General features: G+C 40.7%; 1 long non-coding RNA gene across 1 annotated transcript in view; it reads left to right on the plus strand.

Moving 5' to 3' along the window:
* LOC144577945 (uncharacterized) overlaps positions 1-27,278 on the plus strand; it is a 65,972-nt gene that overhangs the window by 15,808 nt on the left and 22,886 nt on the right. Inside the window, exon 3 of the long non-coding RNA XR_013522780.1 lies at positions 10,177-10,311. This is a non-coding gene — a long non-coding RNA (uncharacterized LOC144577945). The remainder of the gene's footprint in view (positions 1-10,176; positions 10,312-27,278) is intronic.

The raw sequence follows: 27,278 nt of genomic DNA on the forward strand, positions 1-27,278 counted from the left end.
CTTGCTGTGAAACAGGTCTGATGTAACATGCCGTTGGGTTTTGGCTGTGTCTTTTGATTGGGGGATTAGTCAATTTAAATATAGGGTTACTGCCCTTTGATGTTAACTGGCTGTTTTATCCATTCGTTGGTGTAAATTCTTCTTTATGTTGGTGCTCTTTATTTTTTGGTATATTTTTAGAAGGGCTGATACTGGTTGTTTCTTTCTGTGTGTAATGCTTCTTTCAGAAGCTCTTGTAAAGCAGGCCTGGTGGTAATAAAATCTCTGAGTTCTTGCTTGTTCATAAAAGATTTTATTTTTCCTTCAGTTGTGAAGCTTAGTTTGGCTGGATATGAAATTCTGGGCTGAAGGTTCTGTTCCTTGAGGATGTTGAATATTGGCCCCCACTCTCTTCTGGCTTGTAGAGTTTCTGCTGAGAGATCTGCTGTAAGTCTGATTGGCTTTCCTTTGTGGGTAACCTGACCTTTCTCTCTGGTTGCCTTTAGTATTTTCTCCTTTGTTTCAGCCCTAGTGAATCTAATGATTATGTGCCTTGGGGTTGCTCTTCTTGAGGAATATCTTTGTGGTGTTCTCTGTATTACCTGGGGTTGAATATTGACCTGCTTTGCTAGTTAGGAAAATTTTCCTGAATAATATCCTGAAGGGTATTTTCCATCTTGGATTCATTCTCTCCATCGCATTCAGGTACACCTATCAAAAGTAGATTTGGTCTTTTCACATAGTCCCACATTTCTTGGAGACTTTGCTCATTCCTTTTTATCCTTTTTTCTCTAATCTTTTCTTCGCATTTTATTTCATTAAGTTGGACTTTGACCTCTGATATCCCTTCTTCTGCTTGAACAATTCGAGTGTTTAAACCTGTGCAAACTTCTCGGAGTTCCTGTATTGTATTCTTCAGTTCCATAATTTCACTCATACTCCTCTCTAAGTTGCCTATTCTCAATAGGATTTCATCAAACTTTTTTTCAAAGTTCCTAGTTTCTTTACGTTGGGCTACAACATGTTCTTTTAACTCACCGAAGTTTGTTATTATCCATTCCCTGAAGCAATATTCTAGCATTGGGATGCGCTCGTTCTCCATCAAGCCTTGTTCCATTGTTGATGTGGAACTGTGATCATCTTTAGAGGGAGAGGGTTCTGACTTTGAGTATTCTAAGCTTTTCTAGCTGGTTTCTTCCCGTCATTGTAAGTTTATCCTCCTGTGGTCTTTGAATTTACCAACTTTCAGATTAGGTCTCTTGATAGGGCATCCAGGTTGTTAGATCCCAGGGCCAGAGCAGCGGAGTTAAAACTGATGGTGCTTTTCTGCCCAGGATTCTCTTGTCTGACTTCCTTCTTGTGTCCTTAGTGGGCGACTCTGCCTTCCCGGGGCTCCAAACCTCGGTCAGAAGGGGAGCCGGTCCCGTTTACTCTGCGCCGAGCGCTGCTGTGCCGAGGTGCCATCACAGCCTCTGCGCCGGGCTCTTGTGTCGTGTTGGGAGCCCTTGTGGGTCCTCCTAACCTGTTTACTCTGCTCCGAGAGCTGCCGCGCCGAGGTGCCAGAGGAACCGCTGCGCCGGCCACGAAAGTCGCGCTGGCGACCCGTGTGATTCCTCCACTGGGGATCTTCTGCTCCGTGAGCGACCAGAATTTGTCTGAAAGTGTGGTGTCGTCTAGTTCTCTGTGCCTTCACTGAGAGCTGCAGTCCTGTGCTCTATTTTTATGCTACTCTCTCTTTCTTTCAATGTATCATTAGAAAACAGTGACTTTTACTTACCTGCAGTTTTTCTAAAATATTACTGTCATTAATTCTGAGTTCGAAGGAACTTTAGCCCTCACTATTCAATTTCCCTATAACTGTTAGTGGGGACACTGAAGTACAGGTATATTACAACAACAATGACAACAGTTATGGTGGATTGAGTGCCATAGTGGACACAGGTCTTTAGGCTTGTCTCCCAATGCCAAACCTACCTCTACCCATCTTTTTTGAGACGTAGTCTCACTATGTAGCCCATGCTGGAGTGCAATGGCATGATCTCGTCTCACTGCAACCGCCAACTCTGTGGTTCAAGCGATTCTCCTGCCTCAACCTCCCAAGTAGCTGGGATTACAGGCACATGTCACCATGCTCAGCTAATTTTTGTATTTTTAACAGAGACAGGGTTTCATTCTGTTGACCAGGATGGTCTCGATCTCCTGACCTCATGATCTGGCTGCCTCGGCCTCTCAAAATTCTGGGATTACAGGCATGAGCCACTGCACCCAGCCTCCACCCACCTTTTTCCATGATCCCTGTCAAGGGGAGAATTGCTGAATAATGAGAATCTAAAACACTGAGTGAGGTATGGTTACCAAAAGGCAGGATCACTGTGTTAAACAGCCTTTCTATTTCTTCCTGCCTCTGTGTGGTAAGCAAACCTAGACAGGGCCTGGCACATCAAAGTGGGCCAACCATTTCCTCTTCCTCTTCCTCCACCACCACCTTCTCCTCCTGTCCTTGTCTTTTTTTCTGTCTTTCTTCCTCCCTCTAAACCTGGTCAGTGTGCCCACTTGTCCTTCCTCTTCTCTTTGACCAGTTTCCTTCACAAAACCATCAGAGAGTAGCCAGTTCTGAGATTTCCACTTTAAAGAAGAATGTGAAAGCCCTGCTTAGTCCTAAGCTAAAACTCTGAGTTCCCCCACGGCTTTTCCAGAACTTAGAAAAGGGTGTACAAGCGGCTGAATGCCAAAATGAAACCTGGATTTCTGTTCTGCTAGTGTTCCTATGTGTTTAGCTCCCTCAATAGGAAAGGTGATTGCAGAGCAGGATTTGGGAATGCCTGGGTTTTCCTCACTGTGACACTATCAATTCATTTTTCACCAAAAGGAAGGGTTCTCCCTGTGCCAGGCACTATACTCAGCACTTGACGTGCAGAATCTCACATAGGTCTCATAATAGCCATCAGAGGAAGCTGCTATTATTACGGACCAGGAAATCGAGATTCACGGGGTGAATGAAGGACTTGCCCAAGTTAATACAACCAGTAATAGGTGGTTAATCAAAACTCAAGTCTGTCTGACTCCCTTGCTTTTTCTGATGGATGATATTGGGTCCCCTCCACTATAGAGAAGGAGCCCCCATGTGCCAATATCACCTTGATCGGGAGCTGTGACAATCCTAAGTTATGTAGATGATCCCCGGTTTTTCTAAAGCTATTCTTAGAGTGACCATCCTAGTCTGTAATTAACGCTTTGAATCTGTGAGCTGATTACTCATCAAGCCAGCTACTGAATTATTTCCTTTTACGAACTGGACTGTACTAGTCCTGTGAAGGGCATGATACATCAGTGTTGCTGTATCAGCTTAAGAAGCATACCATATCCAAAATTATTTCAGCAAACAACTGGAAGTGTTATGGGAAGGCATGGAATGTGCGAGGGGCAGCCATCGCACGCTTTGTTTGGCGGTTTTGCCTTCATCTAATCAAGCCTTCTTTAGCAATTTCTGGAGATCTTTTCCTTCCTAATGTGATGAATGCTGGTATAAATAAGAGAGACATTGGGGCATCATGAAAAAGCCTAGAGTGGAGTGCCTGAGATGTCAGTCCTAGTCCAGGCTCTTCGTACTAGCTGTGTGACCTCCCAGTGCTTCACTTCTTTGCACATCAGTGTCCTCAGCTGCCTCATAGGCATGACAACAACATGGAGCTCCCATGAGTTAATAATGTATATGAGTGTGTTATGAAATTACATATAATTCAAACAACCATTATTATTTGTAATGTTTTCCACACTCAGATATAAGCTTTTCAAGAAAAGATATCTTATTTACCTGTAACCAGGGAGAGTAACATCTACCCTACTGAATTCTTCTGAGACTTAATAAAAAACACTTATTAAGCACCCAACATGGTGCCTACATAAATAGGTGGTAAAAAAGCATTAAATCTTTCCCACCTAACTCTTTGGTTTTGGGTCCCCATGTCTTAGCACATGCTAAACATTAGTAAATATGGAGGTAAACAGTACAACATATGAGTGAATGACAGTAATAATAACAGTCACAAACACACTGTTTTCCGGTGTGTGCAGACTCTGTGCCAGGCAGCATGTTAAGTGCTTTATGGAGAGCCACTCATTTAACCCTGATAACTACCCTCTGACTATTATTATCCCTTCATCTGTATTATATTTACAGATGAAGAAACAGGTGGAGAAAGGAGTTTGTTAACTTTCCCAAGGCATCACAGCTAACAAGTAGCAAAACCAGGATTTGAACATACACTATCTGTTTCTAGAGTTACGTGGGTTGAACACAGATTATGTATTCAGTTGCAAATGGCCAAACTTTTTTTTTTTTTTTTTTTTTGCTGCTCCTCCTATCAAGAGGCAGGGTCTGTTTCCCACCTATTGAGCTTGGGTTTGTCTGTGACTTGCTTTGGTCAACAGAATGCAAGGGAAGTGACTGTGAGTTCTGAGCCTAGACCTCAGCAAACTCGCAGCTTCTGCCCTCTTGAAATACTGCCACCTTATGAGCAAATCTGCATTAGCCTCCTAGAGAGGACATGAAGAGAGGTCGAGCTGTCCTAGCCATTCCTGCTAAGGCCCAGACCTGTGAGTGGGACTTTCCTACATCACCCAGCCAAGCCAGTCCACAACAGCATAATATCCCTGCCCAACCACAGGATTATGGAAAGTTTAGAGTGGACCTCAAAGTTTGGAGTGGTTTGTTGTGTAACACGAGATCAGATGGGCGGCCAATCTGCTTAGGGGCTATGTGTCCATGGATAGGCCTCCATTTCATTATCTATGTATGAATAAGAGTAATTATGCCCACTTCCCAGGATACTGCATGTTACTTGCTATATAGTAAGTAGGTCCTCAAAAATTGTGAAATTCCTTCTTTATGAAGACTATGTTATGAAAAGATAAGCTTGAGAGGAATCCAAATTGGCTGGAAGATCAGTTGGTAAATCAAGATTACAAAAATTTAAGAACATGATAGTTCACAAATGCTTGGAACAGGTAAATAGATATATTTAATTTTTTACTAAGAGGGATGTAGAATGCAGGTTGCATGGATGGATTTGGGGACCTGTGACGTTCATTCTGTTCTTAAGATTTCATTAATCTCTGGCTCTAAGAATTATTACGTGAGCCAGGATAAAACTTTCTCCTATTCTCTTTTCCTCACTACCTTTCTAACTAGATTTCCTTTAATTCCCACTGGTAATGCCCAGCTGTGGTTGAAATCTTGCAGGCTTTGTTAGTGGGCCTCTTTCTAACCCCAACTTAAGCACAGCAGAGTAGGGAATCAAAAATGTTAGCTGAATTGAACATTCAGATCAGGGGATTCCATTGCTTTTAATAAAAGTGTTAACAGAAGCAGAAAAAACTCATTATAATAAAAAAGGCACACAGAGACAGAACTGGAAAAGTTTTGTTTTAATGATTGGTAAAGCACACATAAAGGTTATTGCATTATTGTTAGTGGTTTTATTTATTTGGTTGTTTGTTTGGCTTGCTTCGCTTTGTTTTGTTTTTAAACATTTTATCTCAATTGTACTATGGGAAACTTTTTACAATAATCAGTATTGCTGTTTCTCCTTCTATTCCCAATGGGAGTCTCATTAGAATTCTATAATCTTGCCCAGTGATTTCATGAAAAGCCCTGCAAATGACCCAACTCCGATACTCAAGAGTTGCATGTGCTGGTATTTTAATTTGTTCCTTCACTAAAGACATCTAAAAACATGAACCAAATTAAAATGAAATATTTCAGCAAGTGATAAAACTACTTGTACAGTTTCACATCAGAATTTTTTCTAGGGAGCAGGGAAGCTATGGCTTTTAATGAAGCAAATTGAAAACATAAAATAAAACTTCACGGAACGTAAGTGGCCTGAAATATTCTATGTTTCCATAAATACATTTATGGAAGAAAAATAAAATTTCCAAATCCACATTTTCCTTATATATTCCCTGGCTTCAAGCTCAGGCCACGTTTTTCTTCACTCTTTGCTGGTTCCAGTCCTCATCTCCGGGCTTTGCAAACCCCAGCACTGCTGATGAATAAACATCGTTGTGTCTGTGGCGCCCCATGCACTTTTGGAGACAATGTTCAGCTTCAAAGTTTTCAGAATTGCCCAGTCCGGTTTTGTTAACGACATTAGTGGGATCACATTGTCGGGGTGAGGGGCGAGACAATGGTGCATCTCTTACATCATCAAACACAAGGAGCTCTGTCTCCAGCTGTACAAACAACACAGGAAATGGATTTTTTTCTTCATGTTATTTTTTGTCTATTAAAATTATGCAAACCCGGCAAATACAACAATTGCTTTGTTAAGTCTCCGAAATGTCTAACCATTCATTTCTCAAATAAGGAGCCCGCGGTGCGTTTGATGCTGAGGATTGTTAATCCCAAATGTGGAAAACTAATAAAATAATCAAAAAAAAAGGCCTCAGAAGTATGTATAAATTTCAATTATCTTTTGCTCTCTATTCCGGGATTGGACTAGACGGGATGAGGTTGCTTCAAGTAGTACTTGAGTCAGGGCTGCATTTTCTCCTCCCTGGGCCCTTAGTCACCGATGTCTCTTCTTTGTGGCTGAATCGCCTTAGCGGGGCTGGTGTTTGGAGGTGCTCAGGGCCAGAGGAGACAAAGCAGGCCTGCTTCACAAAGGCAAGGGAGCCAAAGAAAGCAAAATTGAATCTCTAGCACCCTGCTCCTGAGTAAACAGACAAAACTAATGGGTCTGCCATTTCTCCTCCCATCCAATTACTGGGCTCCAGTAGAGAGAATATGGCAACATCAGCTCACACAAATTCTAATACTCTTAATCCCTTCCATACATATAAACCTCACATCCACCCACATGACTTCATTACCAAAGCCACCCAGGCAGGCAGTGTGAAGGAATGGGCCCGCCAGCTGCAGAGACCTGCCTTCTTCAAGTTTTAATCAGCTAATGAGGGACATGCAAATGAAAAGCTTATGGGATTATGGCTTGTCGGACAGCAGTGCACCCCTAGTGATGGAAGACTAATACAGGTGTTAGTGAGTGGGTTATTAGGCCTGTCCTAATTTCGGCCTATTCATGCTGTGCTTGCACTCTTAGCCTGGACATTTGTCCTCACCCTGGGGGCCAGCAGGAGCCATCTCTAGGCCTGTGGTAGGTCTGACATGAGCTCCTCTCTAAAAGATATGAAGTTAATAAATCCGGCCGTTGGGTGTTTAGGCATACACAGCAACATGAGAGTGGCCTCGTGGTAGGGGCTTTCTTTCTCTCCCCACATGGGGAAGGGCCTGAGAAACTGCTGTGGAGCAGTGAGCAGGCATTGTATCCAATATTATTCACCACTAACTGCTGCCTCTGCAGCCTTCACTGGGCAACACTATCTGAGAGTTGCACCTAGCCCCTCATGTTTTTTTTCTTGTGGCCTGAGACAATTAGTTACCTACAGAGGACAGCGGCCTGTCATGGAATGTGCTGCGAAAGAGAAGGTCAGAGAGAGACTGACTGGCTGCAACTGAGCAATTTTTTTTTGGAGAGGTCACTACCAGGCAGGTCGGATCCCCAGCCCAAAGCCCAAAACCAGCCTACACCCCTTCTCTGCCATTCTGAAATCCCCAAAGATCAGAAAAGCCAAAGAGGTTTTCTTTTTTTCATAAGTCATTTAACAACAAAACCTGACATGAGTCTGCTTATAACCTTTCTGTCTCATTAAGTGTAAGTATTTATGTACTTTGTTGCACAAATATTATTAATATGTCTGATTTTGAGGTACTTATAATATCAAGTATATACCATAATTTAGAAAAAACCCTGTGTGTTTTATCTAGTATATGGTATATACTTGATATTATCATTCTAAAATTTGCTTTAAAAATCTGAATCCTGAAAGGACCCAAGAGTTAGAAAACTGAATAATCAGTTAACCCAAAGGTAATCAAGCACCAGAGGAATGTTTCACCAAAACACTACATTATAATCTCTACCAAAAGAATTTTCTGATGACTAGTATACTGGTAATCAGTACAGGTTAACCCTTTCCTAGTAATCAGGTTACCTGAAAAAGCAAAACAGTATTCAGAAGTTAGAAGGTAAGCTTAGAATAACTTGAACAACCAATAATAATAGCTAATATTCATAAAGTATTTCTTATGTGCCATGCTTTGCAAACACTGGGTTGTTTAGCACACACAGAAACCTCTGAAGCAGGCACTATCAAAATTCCCATTTATAAATGGAGGAACCAAGACTAAGAAGTAACTGCCTAATATTCTGCAAGTATTTGGAGGGATGTTTAATCCAGACTTAGGTAAGATATAATAAATTATAACTACCCCACAACAGAATTATTTATTCTAGTAACCAGAACACATTCACCTTTCCTCTCCCCTTCAGATGACATAGCAGAAACTGGCCAAGTATTACCAGTAACTTTGGTTTCTGAAAGTGACTTTGCCTCACTATTTCCTCAAACTGGTCAGTTGCCTCCTTCTGTTTTCTTTTCTATTATCCTCACCTTCCTGAGAATAGAGCCTTCATCATTTCACCTTTACCATCTTGTGGAGCTTTCTACTTACTTCCTCTCTCATTAGCATTAGTATGCGTGCCTTTCTATAAAATGTCTTGAGGTTAGAATTCCAGACTTAATTTATCCTCATAAGCAACTATCCTCACAAGCAAGCAATAAACAAGGCTTGAAATATGGGATGCATTCACAACATATTTCATGAACCTCTGCTATATACCAGATTCTAGGAAGATAGAATGGATGAAGAAATAGTTGATATAGAAGTAAAAGTTTGTTGAACTAATTTATTGTTCTCATTGATAGACATGTGTTAATCTGTTTAATTCTCCCCCAAATCCCTGGAAGGATAAGCTAATGTGATCTCTACTTTGATAATCAAGCTCAAAGAAGAGACATCAATTGCCCAGTGATACAGCTAGCTGTAGCAAAATTGAGATTAGAACTCAGGTGATTTAGCACCAAAGTATCTATGCTGAACTTTGCTTTCTTGCCACTGCACAAGAAATACTCTCTTGAGATGTTCTCACACTGGTGGGGAAAACTGACTTGTAAAATAATTGTGGCTCAATGTAATCAATGTTAAATGTCAAATACTGAGAACACAAAGGAAAGATTGACTCTTCCTGGAGAGCATGGGAAACCCTGCTGCAGGGGGTAGCATCAATAGGTTGACTTATTCATTTTCTCTTGTTTATGTAACAGATATTTATTAAATGCCTGTGGGTGACAAACACAATGGAAGATGCTAATTCACAAAGAAGTAAAGACATAGACAGTGGTATATTGGTAGATGTTTAATAATAAACTTTCCAGAAGAAAAAAAAGACCCTGATTTGCAATGTCTGGTGATTTCCATAGAGTAAACTCTTCTACCATGGCTGATGCCAGACAGCCAATGTGACATCAACAGCCTTGCAAAAATCACTGAAAAGTTAACAAGGTCTTACAAGGCAGTATGAGCTGACCCCGGCATACCACTGGATATAGGCCTTGCCGCCATACCACTTATGGTCCAGTGCAGTCATTCTCAAAGGGTGTCTGTGAGGTTAACACTACTTTCACATTATACTAAAGTGTTCTTTCCCTTTTTTTCCACTGTATTGACATTTGTTCAGTTGGTGCAAAAGCAATGGCAGGTGAAACTGGAGCCTTAGTATAAATCAAGTCATGGCACCCCTAGCGCAGTCTTTGTGTTCTTCACCACCACACGCTTGCAGGAAGGTTTACAAATTCCAGGTTCTCTTAAGAATGCCCTTGATGAAACAACAAAAAATATTAATTTTAATAAATCTTGACCCTTGAATACATATCTTTTAATATTCTGTGTGATTACTTGGGAAATGCATATAACATACTTCTTAAAACATGATAATAACCTCAAGATAAAATACTGTGGGATTGCTCAGGTTCTGAGCTAAACTAGAATTAGCTGCTTTTTCATGAAACATTTTTATTTCAAAGAACAAACTATACTTATGCAGATTTGGGTACTGGACAGACATTTTCTTGCAAATGAATGAACTAGGCCTGGAGACTTCAGGGAAAACAGCTGAGAATTTTTGTTGCCAACAATAAAATTTGAAATTTCAAAGCAAAAATTAAAATGTTAGAAGTGTATGTATCCTCCATCATGAGCTTGACATCTCTCAATATAATGGCTTTTCTCTTTAGATGAGAGGAGATACTAAACAAAGTGATGTTTTGACGTTGTATTATGGAAAGTGTCAACATTGGAAGATCTGCAGTTCTCAGTGAATCAGTGTTTTCCAAATGACCAGTGCATGACGGTACAAAAGTCAGACACAGGTAAAAGATCCATTCAGAGTGCCAGCTAGAGCAACACATTTTAACATGACAGAGTATGAAAATTTCATTTAAATGGTGTCAAGTTATATATTGTGACTAACCTTTAAGAAATCACCACCTATCAAGCTAGGGTATAATGGGAAAGAATAAAATCCAATTATGTGCAATGGTTATTAAAACACGTTTTCTCGCCAATTACATATCTGTAAGGATGACTTTCTTCATATACTTCAGCCAAAACCACATATTCCAACAGACTGAATGCAGAGGCAGCTATGAAAATTCAGCTGTCTTCTACTTAGTTATACACTAAAAGGATTTCCAAAAATGTAATATCATGCCACTCTTCTTACCAAGTATATTTTCTTTTGAAAAATGGTTATTTTTCATAAAAATGTTTCTGTTCATATATAACACATTTATATTATTTTTAATGAATTAAATATGTTTTAAACCTCAGTTTTAATTTTTAAAACTGAAAGTATCAAGAGATATAATTCTCATAAGCAGAATCCTTTGGAGTTCTTAATAATTTTAAAGAGTACTGGGATTCTGAAACCAAAAAGTTTGGAAACTATCGATCTAGTAGAACATTATTCTTTGTCTTTCTTTGTCTTGAAGAACAAATAAGAATTTGCTTGATGAAGGTGATGCGAAGGGGAAGACAAGCAGGGTGTGTAAGCCAGGAAGGCACATGCTTCAGTTGCCAAAAAAGGGTCACTTTGGCTGGACCTGTGATTTTGTGGGGCAGCAAGGAAGAAGGGGAAGGGACAGCTTTTAAAGCTGGGGATCCTTGTCTGCTTTGCCTGCCTAGGAGTTTATGTTTATTTAGTGGGCATCTGGAAGCCGCAGGAAGTCTTTAAGTAGGGTCACGATCTGATCTGATCTGATCTGATCTGATCTGATCTGATCTGATCTGATCTGATCTGCGGTTTAGAATGATGACTGGCTGCTGGGATCTGGAGCATATATATTCCGGGACTGAAGGCTGCTGTGTCAGAGCCCAGCTCCAGAAGTTTTATTTAGCTGGCACTAAATAAAAAGTTTGAATTGAAAAGTTTGAATTGTTTCAGGTCCCACCACTCCCCATTCAAACACTCCCCCTGATTCTCACATTTATGTTGCCTTCCTAGTCCTTATGAGGGTTCAAACTTGAAAATACTGCAAAAGAAAATGATGAGGTTCTCATCAGAGTGTGCTCTCTTGATTAGGGAAAACTGGGGACTTACCAGTGCCTCTGTGAGGTCCTCTTTGGCCTGAGGGCCTTTGAAATGTTGATGATCTTTGGCACATACAGAAAGAAAAGCAGTTTGTGTAATGCAAAATCAGGGTTGGAGAATTTTAAATCTTTCTAACTTTTAGACTTCATTTGCTTTTAGTGAAAATACACTGTGACATGTTTTGACCTGACTTTCTACAAACTATCAATTCTGGAATTGCAAATCTACACCCCCGTTATCATAAGGGATAGCTATTATCCTTCTGGGGAAAATCATATGATAAGTTAGACTTTAAGAGTTAGACTTTAAAAAGTATAACTCTTGGCCGGGCACAGTGGCTCACGCCTGTAATCCTAGCACTTTGGGAGGCCAAGGCAGGTGATTCACTTGAGGTCAGGAATTCGATACCAGACTGGCCAACATGGTGAAAACCCATCTCTACTGAAAATATAAAAATTAGCTGGACATGGTGGTGCACACCTGCTTGAACTTAGGGGGCGGAGGTTGCAGTGAGCGAAGATTGCGCCACTGTACTCCAGTCTGGATGACAGAGTCAGGCTTCATCTCAAAATAAATAAATTTTTTTTAAAAGTGTAACTCTTATTTATTTCCCAAGGAATATTGTGACATAAAAAAAAAAAGCCTTTAAAAAAAGAAAGAAAGAAAGAAAGAAATTACCTTTAATCCCCCCACCCCACCCCCACACACAGTTTTTTTAATGCTCTTTTTCGGGCTTGACCCACAAGCAGACATAATGATTACACGTAGTTATCATAGCATAGAGATCATTTTATAGTCTACGCTTACTTTTTATTAAGGCTAGGAGAAAAATAAACACAACTGGGTTCCTGCTGACTACCAGAGACTGCTAGATGTTGTAACATACCTTGTCTTTTTAATTCTTACAATGACCAAATAAAGTGGGCATTATAGAGAATTTTGCAGAGAAGTTGAGTAACATAGTAAGAGATTAGGCTGTTACTAATTGGTTATGGACGTAATTCAGCTCGTAAAGGACCAAAGGAGTCAAACCAGCTTTTTCTGGCAACAAAATCCCTTCCTATTTCCATTATTTTCCCCATGTTATTTCTTTACCTCCATTGCTATAAACTGTCTGGCTTCACAATACTTTGGTCCATTACAAACTGCCTTAAAGCAAGAACTGGGTCCTACTTGTCCCCAGAACCAGCACAGTGGCTGGCAGTCATAGGTATTTGATAAGCGTTTGTTGAATAGATACAGCTCCTGCATCTGCCCTTTTTTCAACCTCCTGAAAAGCTCAGGACTAAGGAGGGCCTCCTTCTGGGTTTTCTTCCTTCCCATCTTTGCTTACTTTACTTGACACAGTTTGATCCAACTTCTACTACATGTTGTGTCCTTGGCTAGGTATAGGGATACACAGACAAAAAGCCCTGCTGCAGCTCAGCAAGAGTGCAGGGTCTAGCAAGGAGGCAGCCAGGATGCTGGGAGGGAAGGGCTTGTTAGAAGCATCTATCTGCAGGGAGGAGCAGCTTGACTCAGGGCTGTGGGATCAGCTGGGATGGCTTTCCAGGAGAAAATAGCTTTGTTCCAACTTCTATACATAGCACCTAAACCCTAGCTAGCCATCTTTTGAGTATATGCACTTGCTCACAAGAGGCCTAAAATGAGAAGGATTTTACAGAGCTGAAGACTGATGTTTCAGGCTGGCCATGGTGGCTCACTCCTGTAATCCTAGCACTTTGGGACCTGAGATGAGCAAATCACTTGAGGCTGGGAGTTCGAGACCAGCCCAGACAATGTAGCGAAACTCCATCTGTACTAAAAACACAAAAAATTTAGCTGGGTGTGGTGGCACACACCTATAATCCCAGCACTTTGGGAGGCTGAGGCGGGAGGATTGCTTGAGCCCAGAAGTTTGAGACCAGCCTGGGCATAAAATAAGACCTCATCTGTACAGAAACATTTAAAAATCAGCAGAGCATGGTGGTGTTCATCTGTGGTCTCAGCTACTTGGGAGGCTGAGATAGGAAGATAGCCTGAGCCCAGGAGGTTGAGGATGCAGTGGGTTGAGATCACACCACTGCACTCCTGTCTTGGCAACAAAGCAAGACCATGTCTCAAAAACAGAGAGAGAGGGACTGGTGTCTCAGGCTTGTCCTTACTTTCATGGCATTTTATTTTAACTTATGCAGAAGGTATGCATGCAACTCATATTTTTGTTCTGGATACCATATCATTTAAATCCATTAAGGCATCTTGCTATATTTGCAATTCCTCAGTAAAGTGAATAATTGCTATTTTCTCCCTCCCAAATTTACCTTTTATCTGGTTCCAAACACCTATTTTTCTAAATTCTGTAATTTATAGCCTTTAGTCTCATGTACAATGACTTTTCTTTCTAAAATTATCTTGCCTGTCATTGCAGAATGAAGGTAAATCCTTATTTGATTGATTGACATTAGTTTCCTAGGGATTTGCTAATGTGATCCTTTGTAGTCTATGCCAACATCTGCAGAATTTAGAAAGATGCTATGAGAATTCTGGCACTAGATGAAATTCACCAGAGGTCTTTTCAGAGTGTATTATATAAATACCTAAAGAAATGCTCTTCTCTCCCTTCAAAATGCCATTTTCCAGGTCTGTGATTAGTTGCTATGGAATTCTATCTTTGGATAACAACATAGCCAAAAGCCAGTGCTTGAGTTCCTTGCAACTTGATGGGAGAAAATTGTTCTGGCCTTGGAGTGAATGTGGGAGGTGTGCAGTTATACCTTTTCCCCAAATGCTAAAATTGTTTCCCTCTTCTTGCCCTTTCCCCAGCCTAGGCTTCACTGGAGAATTCATTTCCTCTGAAAAGTAAAAAAAAAAAAGGTATTAGATTGAAAGTAATGGCAAAAACGGCAATTACTTTTGCACCAACCTATTGAAGTATTAAGATGCCAGCTATTACCAGGCAACCATATGTACTTCTTGGTGGTTCTAGTTAGTCTTCACAAGAGTAATTCCAAATGAAAGTTATTGAGCACAGAGTCTTACATATGATATTGGTTCTCAGAACACAAAATAAGCTCCAATGGTTTTTAATCTATAATTGTCTCCATGAAATAGAAGAAAAACATTTTTACTTTTTTGGTTCCCTTGGAAGAAAGAGGACCCAACTAGATTTCTCAAATTCTTCCACACAAAAGTCTTTTTTTGTTCCCTGAATACTTTTGCTGTTTTGGAAATAAAGAACTCAGCTGACTAAGTCCTTCAGCAAATGTTCTAAATACTTAATTTGGGCCAACACCTTGTCCTGGGATTGGCCTGTTAACCTTTCACCTTTTACCCAGGCTGCCATGGGGAAGTGATCCTCTTAGAATCCTCTCCAGGCCCACAACATGGGTTGCTTAAGTCTATTTAACCTGGGGATTTGAGGAGACAGCTTTTCCACACTACATTGTTCATCGCTGCCATTTGTTTTCTGTAGTTCCTCCCAATTAACTGGCCAGGGCTTTGAAAACCATGTGATTTTAATGCCTTGTAGCCCATTCCTCTGTTCCCAGTGGAGAGAAACAAGAGCAGGCTCATGACATTTCACAAGGCGTTATCATGTTTACATATTCACACATATTCCATAAAGAAATAGGTGTCCCACATATTACAACATATGTGAATAATAACAGCAGACATCTGTAACACCTTTAGATAGATGAACTGATTAGATAGAATACAATTTCCTTAGCTTCTCACAACAAACCCAGGGAGTAAGTGTCAATTATCAATGCCCAATTTAGAGATGAAAAGACTGAAGTTGAGGAAAGTAAAGGACATTTCCAAAAAAGCTCAGTTAGCTTATTGCTTGTTTTCATTTGTTTTTCTTATTGCTTGTTTTCATTTGAATAATAAGCTTTTTAATTTAAATAATTTGACTTTTTACTCAATTCTTTCTTATCAATAAACTGCCCCTAATTAAGGCAAGTAAAGACTTATCACAAGTCTACTGTTCTCACAGTTTAGGATTAGCACAACATAGAAATTTTTTTTTTAATAAAACAGTGGAGCCACATAGAAAATCTAAAGATCAAGTGCAAGTGAGAACTTAAAATATGAGATAGGGCATATAATTCAATATGAATAGATGGCCCATTAGAGAAGTGGTACTGGCCCTCCATCTGGAAGTAAAAGATTCCCTAACTCATCTCCTATGTAAAAGTTATAGATTGATGAAATATTTCAGTGTTTTAAAAATAAACTTTAAAATTTATTTTAAAAATTGTAGGAACAATAATCTAGACAGGAGACCTAGAAGCCATGAAGGAATAGAGGTTTTTTAAAAAAATTTTATGGCAAAATATACTACGACAAAATCAAAACAAAGTGGTAGCCTAGAAAAAAATAGGAAGTATATGACAAACGAAAACAATGTCTGTCCTAGGCTAGGTGCTCCTACAAATTTTCAAAGGCAAACTACAGAACTGGATAAATAAACAAGAAACTCACAAAAGAAGAAATCCAGAAGTCCTAAAACACGTGAAAAGAGACTGGACCTCAGTAGTGAGGGAGATGTCAAATGTGGTGATGATGTGGTACCATTTTATCCACCAAACTGGCCAAAGACAAAATGGCAATATCACTGCTAATTTGAGAGGATGCTAGATTTTATCCATTGTAAAGAACTAAGTGCACCACATTTAATCTTTTGAGCATCTCAGAAGGGAAGAATCACAAAATTGTAAAATGTGAGTGTCTGAATGGATTACAAAGTCCTGGTCTATTCATCCATTCTTTTGGTAGCTAGAAAAACTGACCTGGAGAAGTTTTATGATGTTGTTTTTACTCAGGCCACATGGCAAGTAGGCTCAGCTGAGGTCATCACATCCAAAGGTTTGTCTTAGCATCTTTTTCCCAACTTACTTTATTGTGCCTTAAAAAGGAATTGAGTTCAAGCAGAATTTGCCTTGCTTTGATAGAAAAAAAAAATACTCTTAATCCCAAATACAACACAAAGACATCTTTCAGTAATTTACTCATGGGCTGAGCATGAATCAATTATTGCAATGACAAATGCAAATTTCCCTGAAGAAAAAGTGTCATCTGTTGTACCAATGCATAGATGAATCTTATTGCACGGTATTCATGAGCCTGTGCAAGTCTCATGCAACCCATTGAAACAAATAGTAACGGCAACAACAACAGAAAAACCTATAAAATATCTGAAGTCTGACAATAAAAATAAAGGCTGTGAACCACAGGCTCTGTCTTTCCACTGATTTGTGTTTGGGGAAATTGTTTCGGAAGAAGAGGTGGTATTTTGCTTTTAGTATGATGACAATAATGACCCCTTCCATCCCTTAAAAACGTCTTTGGAGTTTTCAAAGCGGTGTCCCGTACATTCTCACTTTGATCCTCACAGCAGCCCTGTGATGAGGCCTGCAGTTTTCTAGGAAGCTCCACTCATGTTTCAACTGGACTTCTCTTTCTTTTCAGGCATATTGCCACTCAAGGAGCTGTTAAGTCTCAAGTGCAAAGAGTCAGAATAATTCAGAGAGATAAACATAATGGTCAAGTTTGTGTGTGTGTGTGTGTGTGTGTGTGTGTGTGTGTGTGTGTATGAGAGACAGAATGTATTTGTGTGAAGGATGAAGAAATAACAACTATATAATGTGAGAGTGGGTTGGTAGAGAATAAGAATTCCAGTAGCGTATGGGAATAGAATATCTATAGCAACTGGATTTACTACTGCTTTAAATTTTCTGATTATATGCTCCTCCTAATACAAAGCTAAAGACACTGTAACTTCAATTTTTGAAAATTTTGATGTCTGTCATAATGGTGGTAATTGTTATTGAATCTCAAGTCTCCTTTGAGAGTGAAAACTGACTTAAGTAGATAAACTGCTAGCCTGGAAAGCAATTTGATTGTCTGAAAGCATTGATCTTCCTTTTGCTCAAAAGCACTTCCTAGGTTGGATGCATGCCTCTTATGGGTAATGGTGTACATTTAATTTAATAGGTAGATGTTATGGGAATTCTGACCTGGCTTTATGCTTTGTTTTCACATGTGAAATAATACAGATAATGAAGACATTATTTAGCTGAAATTACCTAAACCAGCACTGCAATGATAAAAATGTTGCTTCCACTAACTGCAATGAAAGCCCTAGACAAAATGCATAAAGCAGCTCTCAGAGGATTCTGGAAGGTACACTGCGTAAAGAACTCTGTACTTGAGGGACAAACCAGCGGTGAATTTCCTGGGTTGCTTTTCCTTCCTATACATCATGTCTCAGGCTCTAGAGAAGACTGAAACCAAGAATTACAAGTGGCTATGGACCGAAAAAGCTTGAGAAAAGCCCACGCTCTCTAGCCAGAGATCCTGTAAGATGTGGGGAATGCTGCGGGACGGTCTTTTGACTTTTTCTGGCCCACTCCAGGTGACAGTCAGCAAGGAAACAGCCTCTTCTCCCTACCAGTGGCAGCAGCAGCACTGATAGTAACTCCTTGGCTGGGCACAGTGACTCACACCTGTAATCCCAGCACTTCAGGAGGCCGAGGAGGTAGGATTACTTGAGGTCAGGAATTCTAAATCAGCCTGCCCATCATAGCAAGATGTCATTTTTACAAAAAAATTAGCTAGGTGCAGGGGTAGGGACCTGAAGTCTTAGCTACTCAGAAAGCTGAGGCAGGAGGATCTCTTCAGCTCAGGAGTTCGAGGCTGCAGTGAGTTTCTTCTTTCTCTTTCTCTCCCCTCCTCCCACCCCCTCTTTCTTTCTTTGTTTTTTGGTGGAGTTTTGCTCTTGTTGCCCAGGCTGAAGTGCAATGATACCATGTCAGCTCACTGCAACCTCCGTCTCCCAGAGACAATTCTCCTGCCTCAGCCTTCCAAGTAGCTGGGATTACAGGCATCCACTACTACCCCCAGCTAATTTTGTATTTTTAGTAGAGACCGAGTTTCACTATGTTGGTCAGGCTTGTTTCAAACTCCTGATCTCAAGTGATCCACCTGCCTCGGCCTCCCAAAGTGCTAGGATTACAGGCATGAGTCACCGTGCCAAGCCAATGCAGTGAGTTATGATTGGGCCACTGCATACCAGCCTGGGTGACAAAACGAGAGAGAGAGAGAGAGAGAGTGATAGAGAGAAAGGAAGGAAAAGAAGAAGGAATGAAGGAAGGAAAGAAGGGAGGGAGGGAGGGAGGGAAAGAAAAGAAAAGATAGAAGAAGAGAGGAAAAAAGTGACCTCTGACCTCTGATGGGTAAAGCCCTTGAGATTCTACTCACCCTAGCAATGAAAGGTGTCAACCTAAATAATAGAGAGAGGATCTCTAAGAGAAAAGATATTTAAGAATAGAACATTGCAACGTGAATACACATGCCATAGGAAACTGTTCATATTCGGGGAGGTAAAGGCAGACAAAGGTGTTTGTTTGTTTTTTTGATAGAGTCTCACTCTGTCACCCAGGCTGGAGTGCAGTGGTGCAGTCTCAGCTCACTGCAACCTCTGCCTCCTGGGTTCTAGGGATTCTCATGCCTGAGCCTCCCGACTAGCTGGGATTACAGGTGCCCACCACCACACCCAGCTAATTTTTGTATTTTTAGTCAAGACAGGATTTCACCATGTTGACCAGGCTGGTCTCGAACTCCTCACCTCAGGTGATCTGCCCGCCTTGGCCTCCCAAAGTACTGGATTACAGACTTAAGCCCACACCGGCAGACAAAAGTTTTTTTTTTTTTTAATTTTTGTTATACTTTAAGTTCCGGGATACAAGTGCAGAATGTGCAGGTTTGTAACATAGGTATACATGTGCCATGGTGGTTTGCTGCACCCATCAACCCATCATCTACATTAGGTATTTCTCCTAATGCTGTCCCTCCCCCAGTTCCCCACCCCCTGACAGGCCCCAGTGTGTGATATCCATGTGTTCTCATTGTTCAACTCCCACTTATGAGTGAGAACATGCAGTGTTTGGTTTTCTGTTCCTGTGTTAGTCTGGGGAGAATGATGGCTTCCAGCTTCATCCATCTCCCGCAAATGACATGAACACATCCTTTTTATGGCTACATAATATTCCGTGGTAAATATGTGCCACATTTTCTTTATCCAGTCTATCACTGATAGGCATTTGGGTTGGTTTCAAGTCTTTGCTATTGTGAATAGTGCTGCAGTAAACATACCTGTGCATGTGTCTTCACAGTAGAATGGTTTATAATCCTTTGGGCATATGCCCAGTAATGGAACTGCTGGGTCAAATGATACTTTTATTTCTAGATCCTTGAGGAATCGCCACACTGTCTTCCACAGTGGTTGAATGAACTAATTTACACTCCACCAACAGTGTAAAAGTGTTCCTATTTCTCCACATCCTCTCCAGCATCTGTTGTTTCCTGACTTTTTAATGATCGCCATCTGACTGGCGTAAAATGGCATCTCAATGTGGTTTTGATTTGCATTTCTCTAATGACCAGTGATAATGAGCTTTTTCTCATATATTTGTCGGCCACATAAATGTCTTCTTTTGAGAAGAAGACAAAGGTTTTTAAAAGAAAAAAATGAAGAGGATTATGTAATTGTTTGGAAATAATTATCCTTGGCTAGGACAATCAGTAACAAGAGTGACTCCAATCTAAGGTTGGACAGGCCGTTGCTGGGCAGATGTCCTTTCAGAAGTACTTTTCTGGTGTAAGGTTCCAGTGGCCTTTGTGCAAGGTTGTGGTTTTGTAGTTTTTTCGTTATCAGGCATACAACTAGGAATCTGCTCTTCACGGGTTTCTCTGGCTCTATTTGTCAGGGTTTTCTTAACATCATTTACTCCATTTTCATTCTGACAACTTTCACAAGGGCCATGCCTTCCCCAGCATAGGCATGGTGAAGGTGGCCATGACAGGGCTGAGTCCTTGTGAGTCTCCTACATGCTCCAGGTGAGAGCATTAGCAACAGAGGGGAATTGTTGAGATACCTTTCCTGCTGTGGTCAGATACCTTTTCGTATCTTGCCTGAGTTGAGAAAGCTGAATTCTTTACCCCATCCTATAGTGCCAACAAAGGAAAAAGATGGAATAGAGAGCAGAAAATGCTTTTAGAATCTGGGCATAATCATGGAACTAGGGAAGCCTGACCCTCCCTATTCTCCCAAACACCTATGCTGTGTACTCCCTATCTGACCCTATTGTAGGCGGCTGTCCCCTGGGTTGCAGCCTGGAGGCAAGAGAAACATCAGCTGTGTTTTACCTCTCAGGCTACTGTTTTGCTCAGCAGAGGTTAAGAAGCACCTTATTATCAGAATGGGAAAAGGTTAGCATGGCAAGACTGTTGCTAAAAGACAGAAACCCCAAGGATGAAGTCTACATTCAAGAATCATAAACCAAGATTTCTGGCTTTGAACATCAGCCCACCGTCCCTGACACCTGACATAATGCTAACAGTCTAGTATCTGACTTGAGGTTTTAAGGGTTGGTATTGCCAGAGTAGCCCCAAGCTTGTAAAATAACATCTTGTATTGATCACCTTCTTTTACAATCCCTAGACACCAGAACTCAAACCAACAGAAAGAGAACTGCGAAAGCAGTATAGCCTTCAAAATAGGAATTTCCCCAGAATATCCCTTCTAGGAATGACCAGGAAGGCAAAGGACAAAGAGGTTTTTGTCATTTGCAACCTAAAAGCCTTGACTAATACAAACAACTTGGGTTCTCTCTTTCCTTGGCTGTTTCAAGAAGCTTTGGGTACATACCCGCCCATATCTGCGCAACCTGGAGATCCCCTCCGTGGATCATCCTTCCAAATTACCCCAGTCCCATTGCAGAGTAGAAGCTGATGCAGTGGCTCATGCCTGTAATCCCAGGACTTTGGGAGGCCAAAGTGGGCAGATCCCAAGGTCAAGAGATCAAGACCACCCTGGCCAACATGGTGAAACCCTTTACTACTAAAAATACAAAAAATTGGCTGGGTGTGGTAGCATGCACCTGTAATCCCAGCTGCTCAAGAGCATGCAGCAGGAGAATCACTTGAACCCAGGAGGGAGAGGTTGCAGTGAGCTGAGATGGTGCCATTGCACTCCAGCCCAGGAGGACAGAGCGAGACTCATCTCAAAAAAAAAAAGAAAAAAGGAAAGTAGAAGGAAGGCCTTATTTCCTTTGGACTCACTGACATGTTGGTGCTCTGAGCTTGGCCTGGCACCTTTCTCCCACCCTAAGAAATAGTCTAGCTTTGATAAACTTCATCACCACTGATGGCGTTTTCATTATTATCTGTTAAAATGAAGTCTGAACTAGATGAACTGGTCAACTTTTTTCCAGATTACTCTGGGGTATGGAATATGGGCGTCTCTTTAACAGAAGTGCCCCTATTTGAGGAGCCAGGACATCTGAATGGGGTCCTCTAAGCCCCTGGCACAGTGCTCTGCATATAGTAGGTTTCTTAGTGACTATTCCATTGCTTGGTAATCTGGGTCAGCCAACACAGTTAAACCTTTCTCCGTATAGGTCCATTTTGCCTTACTGTTCTTGCCTTGGGCTGTTGTAGTCTTTTGATGAAGGTCTTAAATTAACAAGCTCATTTTACATCTAGAACTAAGACAACCCTTCCTCTTCTCCCCATTCTAAATGAGAGCAATTTCATCCCTATCACTCTAAGATCCCTTGCCCCCAAAAGCTCAGATACCAATTAGCCTCCAGTGGAGATTAATAAACAATACAATAATGACAGATAAAAAGACTAATTCTTTGGCCAAGAGAATCATTTTAATTAATTTAATCCCAGCTGAAAGATCAGCTGTGCTCAGGCCTGCTCACCAGCAGGGCCCATTTATCCCAGTCTGCCCCTGCCTTGAAAGCCAGGGTGTGCTTGGGAGCTGGCACTTAAGCAACAATGAGAAACAGATTGTACTGTCAGGCTTCATTAAAGGTCATCATTAGTATTCCAATTTGAAGACTGTCGCTCTAGCTCAACCTTTTACCAATTCTTCCCTGGCACATTGTGAAGTTTGGTTCAGCTGTGAAACGTAAAAATTCTCCCCGGGACTCCCTGGTGGCAGAGGATGGGTATCATTTGATGCCTGTCGCTCTGCAGCTTAAAGGGTAAATCCCTAGGGAAGTGACGGTCCCAGGATTCTATTTGAAAATCAAGACATGTGCAGCTGCCTGGGATTCGGATATTTGCAAGGAATGGAACTTTCTAGGACTCTGCCATAGCAGTCAGAAATAGGATGGCTTTGTCATCTTCCCCAGAAGCTTATTTCCACTTGCAAAAGAGCTGAAAAGGATTTTTTAGTGGAACCCTAGCTAGTGACAAACAGGAACGTCATCAAAATGGGAAATTGTTCTGGGCCAAAGGCTCAACAGAAGGACCAGCAACTACCTTCATAATTTTTAAAGCTAACAACCCTCAGAGCACAATTCCCGCAGGCATTAGGGAGACCATTTTCAGCCTACTCACTTTGTACAGGATATGAAATTTTAATTTGCTTTTTGTACAAACTGCCAATTTTAACTACTTTCCTTCTGCTGATGCAATTTTTGTTTTTGTTTGTGCAAGGGGGTAAATATTTCCACATGTTTAATCCTTTTTCCCAGTAAGTAGAGCAACAGCCTAGTCTTTTGTGTCTGCCTTTAGAATTAGGTCATCTCTGCTGGGTGTACTCCACCACAATTCTTTTCCTGTTGGATCTTTTTTGGTTGTTATTCTTTCAACTCCCATCGTGCTTGTCTCATACTTTATTTGGTGCCAGGTCATGCTGTTTCTTTTCAGAGCTGATGTCTCTTTTGCACTGAATTCTAATCTCCAAATGAATATGCCCCCAAGATCAATCTATATTCTTCTTTCCTTTCTTCCTTCCTTCTTCTTTCCTCATTTTTTCCTTGCTCTTTTCCTCCTCCCTCCCTTCTTTCCTTTCTTTTTGCCTTCCTTCTTTCCTTCATTCCTTCATTCTTTCCTTCTTCCTCTTCCTCCCTTTCTTCTTCTTTCTCTTCTCACTCCTTTCATTTTACACATTGTCATTGTCCAGGTTGGTAAGCACTATCTAGAAAAGATGAAGTTTAAAAAATCATAGAAAATAAACAAAAAAATTGTATGTTAGCCACACATCACCTAATAAACCGAAATACCTCAAGATACCCAGAGTGATATGTTACTGATGACAAGCTCTCAATGGCAGGGCATTTTAGCAAAATCAAGAAGAAAACTAATTTTTGATCTAACCATGTTTCTAAATGAGTCAAATTGAGACTAAATGTACTTTGCTACAGTTGTTTCTGTTTGTTTCCTGAAACTGTGTATTTTGAATGGTCTAGTGCCAAGCATAAGGATAAAATCTTACCCAGCATTCACAGATCCACTGGTGAACTACACCCTGTTCTTCCAAGCTCTGCCCATGTCAGTATTTTCTTGTGGCTTTCTTTGACTTCCCGCTACTCCCCAGTTAAAAGCAGTGGCAGCCTCATCTGTGTCCTGTAGCTCTAAAGGTACAAAAAAAGTGCCATCTTGGATAATAACAACTTTAACATGTTATTCTAGTTGCTCGTGTAGGGGCCAAGGGAAAACTTCCCCATCACCTTCTGAAGGTTCACTGAAAATCACAGACAAAAGGCAGATTAAAAGGAGAAAAGGCATAGACATTTATTTGATCATAGTTTTACATGATATGGGAGCCTTCCAAATACAGACCCAAAGATACAAAGGAATGGCCCATTTTTATACTTAAGTTCAACAAAGTGTAGATAGCCCTGTAGAAATATAATAGACAGAAAGGGTATGGCTGAATTTTGTAATCTGTACTGGCCATTTTTAAATAATATTAATAATTACAAAACCTTATATGCTTCCTAGGTCATAAAAATCTAAAAATCTGCCTTTAATTTGGCTTTTCAACATGACGTGGTAGAGCAGAAAGCAATTGCCCTTAGACTAGAACACCTGATTCAATTTCTGGCTCTAACACTTACCTGGTATGGCCTTTGTGCAAGTTGCAAACCTCTGAGATTCCCTTCCTCTTCCGTAAAATGGGAATAACAGTGAAACCCACTCCACAGAGTCACTGGGAATGTGCAATTACAATATATGATGCAAAAGTACTTTATGGCTGGGGGTGGTGGCTCATGCCTGTAATCCCAGCACTTTGGGAGGCCAACACAGAAGGATCACTTGGGCCCAGGGGTTCAAAACCAGCCTGGGCAACATAGTGAGACAAAAAATTTTTTAATTAACTAGGCTTTGTGGTATGCATCTGTAGCCCCAGCTACTTGAGGGGCTAAGGTGGGAAGATCGCTTGAGACCAGCAGGTTGAGGCTGCAGTGAGCAGTGATACACCACTGCACTTAGCCTAGGTAACACAGAGAGACCCTGCCTCAAAAAACAAAACAACAACAAAACCAAAAATTACTTTGTATAGTAAATATATCATTTAGGATGATTAGGGTTGCAAGTAAGAGAAAATCCATTTCAAAGTAGCTTAAATATGCAGAGAATGTGTTGGCTTTCATACTTGATAAGCCATGAGATGGTTTAGACTCCACCTCTTTTCTCCACACATCTCCATTCTGCTCTTCAGTGTGGGTGAACTTATCATCAGGTTGGCTTCAAGCATAATCTCAGGATAGCTGGCGGCAGGAGACTGGCTTTCTCGTTCACATCCTGGAAAAAGAGGATGCTTTCTGCATCTTTCAAACACAGGTCTAAGTTTCACTGTGCTTGGACCAATCCTGAGTAATGTCAAATAAGTAAGGATCAGAGCCCACCCCAGGATTCAAAGTGTATGGATGCTAGACAATGAGTGATGTTTTTCCTAAGGAAAGTCAGGAATGAGAAAAAGGAAACAAATGAGGAGTAGGTACAAATCTACACTCCATTATATAAATGGTACAATTTTGCATTCTGATGGATGTTAGTATCACAGCTGAGTTTGGAGTACACACATTTTATATCTGTCTTTTTAATCTCCCTTACAGTTTTGCCTTAAGATATTTAAGGTGGTTAAACTTATAACATTTACTTCCTTACTTTTTGTTGCCACTTCTCAAATTACTGAGATTATTCCAATGATGTGAGTCATATTATACATTTCATTTGTAATATATGGAAGAGCTTAGAAAACTGCACTATACAAATGGAAGATGCTCTCCTTGCTTCTTTGTTTTCAATATGGTCTTTTGAGTTAGAGACGCTGACTATCATGTTAGGATTAGATGATTCTCTGTGTAGTCAGGTTCCTTGGAAACTAGATTTATTCATAAGGGTTATGCCTTATAGTTTCCAAGAAAAAACTGCTCAGCCCAGCCCTCATTAAACAATGTAGCCTCAGGCTTTTCTGAAACAGGTGGTTCTCTGGCTCTCAATAGAATAGCACTAACCATTTTTGTAACAGCTTAATTTATACAATAACAGTTCACAATATGCTTAAAAAGAATCTAAGCAATGGGCTGGTCATGGTGGCTCATGTTTGTAATCTCAGCACTTTGGGAGGCTGAGGCAGGTGAATCACGAGGTCAGGAGTTCAAGACCAACCTGGCCAAGATGGTGAAACCTATCTATACCAAAAATACAAAAAACTAGCTGGGCCTGGTGGTGGGCCCCTGTAATCCCAACTGCTTGGCAGACTGAGGCAGAGAATTGCTTGAACCCAGGAGGTGGAGGTTGCAGTGAGCCGAGATAGCACCATTACACTCCAGCCTGGGTGACAGAGTAAGACTCCATCTCAAAACAAACAAACAAAAAAACAAAAATCTAAGCAATGGAGGGATGTTGAGATTTTGTAGATGTTAGGCCTGGGGATCAGACCCCTGAGTGAGTGGTATGTCTAATGTAGACTGAAAACAATCATAATCAAAATCTGTAGCAAAATAAATATTTAAGACCTGAAGTTTTACTTCTTTCTATGCTTCCTAAATATCATCAGATTTAAGATGAAAGTCTCCAATTTTACAATCATTATATGTTTTTACATATCTTTGTTCATTTGATTCTCACGACTTCCTTTGAGATATATTAGTGAAGAATTACTAGCTTCACTGCACCAATAAGGAAACTGAATCCAAGAAAGGATTAAGGAGTTGCCAAAGGTCAAATAGGAGATGTCAAATCCAGGTCTTTCGCTTCCAAGTTCAGTGCTCTTTCTACAACAGTATGGTGTACACATTTGGAAGTTTGCGGCAAATGCTACAAAAATATCAGATTCACTTTGGGATCTGGGAAATAACTAAAACATCTGTGTTAGTAAACTCTTAAAATCAATTAGTAATATAAGAATAGAGTCTTTGGCTGGGTGTGGTGGCTCACACCTGTAATCCAGCACTTTGGAAGGCCAAGGCGGGTGGATCACTTGAGGTCAGGAGTTCGAGACCAGCCTGGCCAACATGGTGAAATCCCACCACTACTAAAACTACAAAAATTAGCCAGGCGTGGTGGCACATGCCTGTAGTCCCAGCTATTCGGGAGGCCAAGGCAGGCGAATCACTTGAACGTGGGAGGTGGAGGTTGCGGTGAGCCAAGATCATGTCACTGCACTCCACCCTGGGCAACAGAGCAAGACTGTCTAAAAAAAAAAAAAAAAAAAAAAAAAATAGTGTCTTCATTCATCTGTAGGGAGTTTTACAAAATAAGAAGAGTCTCCAGCTTAATCCGGGCAGATGCTAGACGAAGAGCTAAAAAAGACTTAAAGTCCCCTCCAAAACTCAAATTCCAGGATTCTGGAATTCATAATTCAAGGGCAGATAATTATTCCAAGATCTTTGATTACAGTTGTTAAAAATGACTCACTCATCTTCAAGCATCTGTTTCTGACAATCAGCATGTTTT

Source organism: Callithrix jacchus, chromosome 10, assembly GCF_049354715.1.
Source record: "Callithrix jacchus isolate 240 chromosome 10, calJac240_pri, whole genome shotgun sequence".
In the NCBI taxonomy this organism is placed as follows: domain Eukaryota; kingdom Metazoa; phylum Chordata; class Mammalia; order Primates; family Cebidae; genus Callithrix; species Callithrix jacchus.